Source organism: Callospermophilus lateralis, unplaced genomic scaffold, assembly GCF_048772815.1.
Source record: "Callospermophilus lateralis isolate mCalLat2 unplaced genomic scaffold, mCalLat2.hap1 Scaffold_312, whole genome shotgun sequence".
Taxonomy (NCBI): domain Eukaryota; kingdom Metazoa; phylum Chordata; class Mammalia; order Rodentia; family Sciuridae; genus Callospermophilus; species Callospermophilus lateralis.
Genome location: NW_027513736.1, coordinates 615,749 through 622,678, shown reverse-complemented (window position 1 = coordinate 622,678; position 6,930 = coordinate 615,749). Strand labels below are relative to the sequence as shown.

At 37.6% G+C, this 6,930-nt stretch overlaps 1 pseudogene; it reads right to left on the bottom strand.

Moving 5' to 3' along the window:
* Positions 1–6,527, bottom strand: LOC143640494 (leucine-rich repeat-containing G-protein coupled receptor 4-like; annotated as a pseudogene).
* Positions 6,528–6,930: the final 403 nt, after the last annotated feature.

The window sequence follows — 6,930 nt, the reverse complement described above, 5'->3', positions numbered from 1 at the left end:
TCATATTTCATACATTAGATTCAAGTGGATTATGCCTCTTGGTAGATTGTAAGCGTAGCATACCAAAGGGAATCCTCGACTCTGATAGAAGCAGGCTTGTCCACACACCTGCACTTGGTCAGAACTGTCTGAGATAAAGGAGTCTTCTTCATCTGCACAGTCAGAGTGGGCTGACTGTGTGCCACAATCAGACCAATATTTCACTGGTCTTTGGCAAGAAGCCACTGCCAATGCAGGACAGCTGTGTGATTTTATTAAGTGTTTGCATGATACTGGTTTTGTCAAAAGAAAAGATTCACAGCAGTCACATACAGTCAGGTTACCCTGCAAGTGTGAGTACATGCCACAGTCATAGTAGAAATCCTGTTCCACACAACCACCTTGGCTACTGATGGAAACTGAAACTGATCCACTTTTCTTATTAATGCGTCACTTCAGTAACTTCCAGTCTTCTTTAAATTTTGGATTGAAGAAAACATACAGGACCAGATTAAGGCAAGCAGGCAATGGGAAAAATATCAGAGTAACAGACTACATTATTTCAGGACTGATAGAGATTGTAGTGGTAAATGGTGCAAATGAGAAAAATGCAACAGGGCAAAAAAAGGTGGAATTGATGAAAATTAGCCAAGCAACATGCTTAATCATGCTAGATTGTGAGTTTTCTGAGAGGTCTTCTTTTTCCAAGTTGCAGTAAAGTTTAGTGTAGATGATGGCCATTAATAAAAATGCTAGTGAGTTTAACAGCACTAAAATCACAGTAAATCCTAATGATGGCGTCTCTCCTGTGGGAAATGGCAAGCACAAGGTTGATGCAGAATATTCCCCTCTATGGAAAAGGGGGAAACAGCCTGATACTTCAGCACCCAGAAAAGCAAAATGGGCCGCAATCTGGAACTGCTTGAGATGATTGCTTTTCCCATTTTTCATGATATTTTTTGCAGATAACCTTCTTTTAACAGCTGCTAACATTAATAAAAATATGGCACTTTCTGAGGAAAAAACTGTAAGGAACACAGCTGCTTTTCAGCCACTGCCAGTCTCCCACCAAATGCCAAATTTAGCAAATCTGCCCCAGGATACGACATCAAGAAAAGTTAAGATGCCAGTATAGATTCCCATGAATAAGTTAGACACAGAAATCAAGCCTATGAACAACTTGGAGGAAGGGAGTGATGTACAAGATGTGAAGGTTTTTAAAATGACTAGCAGGTTGAAAAACAATGCAACTAAGAAAATGAACCACATGGTGGGACGTATCATCCAGCTTCCCAGTAAATATTCACGGGGCTTAAAAGCACCTAACATTAAAAAGAAACAGAAACATGAAAGACAATTTAGAAAATACCATATTTTATTTAATATTCTTGATAGAATGACTAATGATGGTTGAATCTAGAATAAATCAGCTACCTAATTGAATTGAACCAAACTGAAAAAAAATATTGCTTTTAAGATATTTCAGTCACAGACTAGGCTACTTTAAAAATTAAGCAGCTTAATATCTTGGGGTAGCTGGCACACACCTATAATCCCAGGGACTGAAGAGGTTTAAGCAGGAGGGGATGGCAAGTTCAAGGCCAGCTTCATCAAATAAGCAAGATCCTGTCTCAAACTAAAAACATAAAAAGGGCTCCAGGGAGGGTACTTAGTAGTAAAGCTCCCCAGGGTTCAATCACCAGTACTGAAACAAAACATAACCAGGATAACTTTCTTTTATTATTTGGTAAGGCCATATAGAGATATTTCCAAGAAATTTTCTACATTTTCTTTTACTTTATTCTTTTTTTAAATATTTTTTTAGTTGTAAATGGACACAATATCTTTTTTTTTTATGTGGTGCTGAGGATTGAACCCAGTGCCTCACACATGCCAAGCAAGCACTCCACCACTGAGCTATAACCCCAGCCCTCTACTTTTCCTTATACTAAATATACAAAGCACAGTATCTACCAAATAAAGTTACTTAAAATATTGAGGGTCTGTAATCAGATAGTTCATAACTTGCTACTCTTACCTTAAAAAAGCCACTTAAGCCTAATAAGTTGCATTTTCTGATATGTAGATAATAATGCCTACTTAATACAGTTGACTGCTTAAGTAAATTTGCATACATAAATACTTAAGCAGGCTTCTGGGCACATACTGGAACTTTAGTAAATATTAGCTTTTTTTTCTTCCTTCCTTATCCCTATGTACTTCATTTTTAAAAAAAATATTCATATTAGTTGTTGATGAACATTTATTTGTTTGTTAGTTTGTTTATATGTGGTGCTGAGAATTGAACCCAGTGCCTCCAACATGGCAAAAGCTTTACCATTTACCACTGAGCCATAACCCCAGCTCTCTATATATTTTATAACTGTATATGTATGTATATACACAGATTTGTAACATTTTAAACCCAGTTTCTTATGGCATTTAACAGCAAACTGCTGAAGTTGGTTATGGTAGATAATCAATGTTAAATATTCATACAAAGCTTGGCACAAAACAAAACCCCTATATAATAGTAAAACATATATATATATATATATATATATACATACACACACACACATACTTATATACATACATATATAGGATCGCAAGAATGCACTTAGTAGCTGAATTGCTGGTTCTAATAACTGACTTTGACATGCTGGTAATGTCGCAAATGAAAAATATTTCATTTATAATTAGGAAGTGAAAATGTTTGACTATAAAGAGCAAGATAACTATGTATTATGATTGCCTAAAAGATGTTTTAACTTTCCGAACTGTCATGAAATTTGACATATACAATAGAACTACAGTTCTGCATCATTTATCTGATTTTCAATGAACACAAAATTTTTAGTCAAATTTCTTTTCACTCTGAACCGTCAGGAAGTGCTAGAATGAAAGTTCTTTCTCACATTTTATTTGCGGGGAGGGTAGTATAGGGACTAACCCCAGGGGTGTTCTACCACTAAAGTATATACCCAACCTTTTTCACTTTTTATTTGGAGACAGGATCTCTCTAAATTGGCAAGGGTCTCATTAAGTGGCTGACACTGGCCCTGCACTTGCAGTCCTCCTGCCTCAGTCTCCAGAATGAACCCGATTATAGGTGTGTCCAGTACTACAAAAATACTGTTTCCTGCCAGGCAAAATGGCACACACCTATAATCCCAGAGGCTCTGGAGGCTGAGGCAGGAGGATCATGGATTTAAAGCCAGCCTCAGCAACTTAGCAAGGCCTTAAGCAACTCAGTGGGACCCTGCCTCTATAAATAATATATATAAAAAAGGGCTGAGACTGTGGCTCAATGGTTAAGCACCCCTGGGTTCAATCCCCAGTACCACCATCCCCTCCAAAAAGTATGTTGTTTCCTTCTCACTGATCATCAGGTCTGTGTAAAATCTCCAACACTTGAATCATTCATGGGAAAAAGAGTAAACTGCACTCCTAACTGCCAAAAATTAATATCTGCACAATAAAATAAATTACATAAATGATTCATGCTAGCTGCACTTACTCATCTGTTAAAATTAAGTTTGTTCTCCTTCTCCACACAAGGAAATGGGTTAAATATTCAAAGCATACATACATAGACCCTTAAGAAGCTCACAATTCAGCATCAGTTATTAGTGAATTCACAGCGCTGATGATTCTAAGTTATAAAATTAATGGCCAACCCAGGCATGGTGGCACACACCTGCAATCCGAGTGGCTCAGGAAGCTGAGACCAGAGGATTGTGAGTTCAAAGCCAGCCTCAGCAACACTGAGTTGCTAAGCAACTCAGTGAGACCCTGTCTCTAAATAAAATATTAAATAGGGCTGGGGATGTGGCTCAGTGCCTGAGTGCTCCTGAGTTGAATCCCTGTTACCCCGTCACCCTCCCTACCCCCAAAATTAATGGCCAGGTCATCCTGTGACATCATACTAATAGGAATCTATTTGGTAGCACCTGATTTAACAAAAAATATTTAAAATCTTGCCTTTATGGTAAAAGTATAAATCAAAGTTCTCTGGTAGGCAAAGCAGAATATGACATTACAATCAAGTAAACATTGGAATCATTTAATAACTTTCCTAAAACTACAACTTCAATGAATTAAATAAGAAATAATAGACAAGATTGCATTTAAAAAAATTATAGGTCCATGCTTATAATCCCAGTGGCACAGGATGCTAAGGCAGGAGGATCACAAGTTCAAAACTAGCTTCAGCAACTTAGTGAGGCCCAAAACAACTTAATGAGACCCTTCCTCAAAATGAAAAAGTAAGACAGGTTGGTGATGTGGCTCAGTGGTTAAGAAACCTTGGATTCAATCAATACCCAAAAATAAAATGAAATAATAATAATAATAATAATAATAATAAGAAGAAGAAGAAGAAGAAGACTGGGGACAAAGCTCAGTAATAAAGCACAAGCTTTGCATTTTGGAGGCCCTGGATTCAATCCCTGGCACTACAATAAATAAAGAATAATATAAAAACAAAAAAAAATTATGCACCTGTGACTTACTTCAGAACTAGTTCTAGACCTAAAGGACCATCAAGAAATTCCCTCTCCAACTTGATGTACATGACCCTCCCCTGCAAGAGCTTGTTAATATGCAGATTCTGATTCAGTGGTATGAGCTTGAGATTCTGCAAGAGATGCTGGTACACTGACCACACTATGAATCAGAAGGCCTTACAGGATCATCTAGCCCCACTCTTATAAAATAGAAATAGCATCCATCGCCAGGAAGATTAGATATATTTGCCCAATGTTTACTTAAAGTAAAATATTACAGCCAAATGGGTTGATCATTACCTGTTGGGGGTGTACAATGGATAATTATTTGACTATGCTCTTCATTTTCAGCAGTGCTGGTGACATTTGCTGCATCAGTGGTACATGAATATACAACAAAGTATGTTGAATTAAAAGTGGGCAGCTCAAAAGAACCAAATGTTCCCACAATTTTCTCTCCCCTGCATGATGTTAAAGTTCATTGTATGCAAATGTGGCTTGATAACACATTAAATATGCCAGTAACACAGGAAAGGCCATTTTTCTCACAGACCTCATATTGATCCTTCCCAAACTGATTACAACACATGCATTTTGATTAATGCCTTAGGGAGTGTTCTGTTTCTAAAGGTTCATGTACTTGCCTTTTTCCTTTGTCACACTATGGTATCTTGAAGGCTGTTATCTTCTATGTTTAAATTTGCATAAGAGTCACAGCCCCAAAATGCACAGCACTGATAAGCATATGGTACTGATAAAGACCTGGGGGAAAAATGTAAAATACACTCTGAGTAGCAACTTCATAGACATAATTTTGTTTTGTAAAAAGCATTTTAATCTTTGAAAACCCCAACCTACGTGTCAGAAAAGTCTAAGTATCATATAATTTAGTCTTGACAATTTATCCTCTAGGAACCTTATCTATGTTATACACTCTGGTAAAGCTCATAAAAATGATCATAAATATACACCACAAACTTTCTCCCTTTCAATGAGGTGTCTCTTATGAAAGGTGGATGCAAATCAAGTATATATAAAGTTTCATAATAATACTGCAATTTAAAGTAAAACTGTTGCCAGGTGCAATGACACAGGCCTATAATCCAAACTGTCATATCTAAAACAGTTTTTTTGGTCAATGATTTCTCCAGCCCTAACAATGATTCTATGGGGTGCCTGACATCCTCTCATGAAATACCATTTCTACTTAAAGCAGGTAGTATTTCTACCCCCAAACACTGGCTTTGGCTTCTCATAAGCCAAAGCCCATTAGAGCCCAGGATATTTTGGGGAAACATGCTAGAGACAGTGGTACAAGAAATTTATCTGGTTTAAGAGAGAGCCCCGGGCAGATGAGGTGGCACATGCCTGTATTCCCAGCTACTTGGAAGGCTAGGCTAGGAAGATGGCAAGCTTAAAGTTAGCCTATACAACTTAGTGAGACCATATCTCAATATAAATCCTTTTTAAAAGGGCTGGAGATGTAGCTTAGTGGTAGATTGCACATGCAAGATCCTTGTTCAATCCCCATACTCATATATTATATATATGAGTATATATATATATATATATATATATATATATATATATATATATATATAGAGAGAGAGAGAGAGAGAGAGAGAGAGAGAGAGAGAAAATCTGTAGGAAGCCTGTACATTCCCTTTCCTTAGCTAATTCATGTGGTTAAACCAACTCCAGTTGGCTTCTCTGATTCTTCAGCCCAAACATTCACACTGGGTCAAGCAGGGAGGCAGAAATTTATGAGGGATAAACGCATCCTCCCTGCCATCTGGAGCTACCCCAATTCCTGTGAAACCTCCTAACATAGCCCTCTCCCCATCAGTCCTACTCAGTTAAGTGCTGTCTTGTTCTAAGCACTCAATTTGAGAAAGAACCTCCTTCATTGGCCTCTCACATCCTTTGATTATCTCTTTGATGGGTATAAATGGTCTTTAACTTGTCCAGCTCACACATCTGGTAAGTGGCAGAGCTGAAGGTTTGGACATTCAGGCTTTTAACCACCAAGTTTAATGCCATATACCATCTAGCCTCATTAAACTAAAAAAAAAAAAAGCAAAACAAAAAAATAGGGCCCTGAGCCAAACCAAAAAAAAAAAAAAAAAATGAAATCCCACTCCATATTTTATACTTGGCCTTGAACACACCTTGTAAGTATTGCTGAGAAATAAAGTTGATGGTGCCAATTTTGTAGAGTCTGGTAGTCATTTGCACTGCTCACCAATGACTTCTGGCCCTTCACCTTCTGGGAACCTGCAGGATTGCACTTCCAGGTCACGTGACTAGTCCTGACCAAAGAGTGTGCATGGAAGGAGTTTGTGCCATTCCTGGGTGGAGCATTTAATGCTAGTGAGAGATGAGCCTGAGATATGTCTCTCTGATAGGAAAACAATAATGCCCATTAAGATGTTTTCTCCATTGA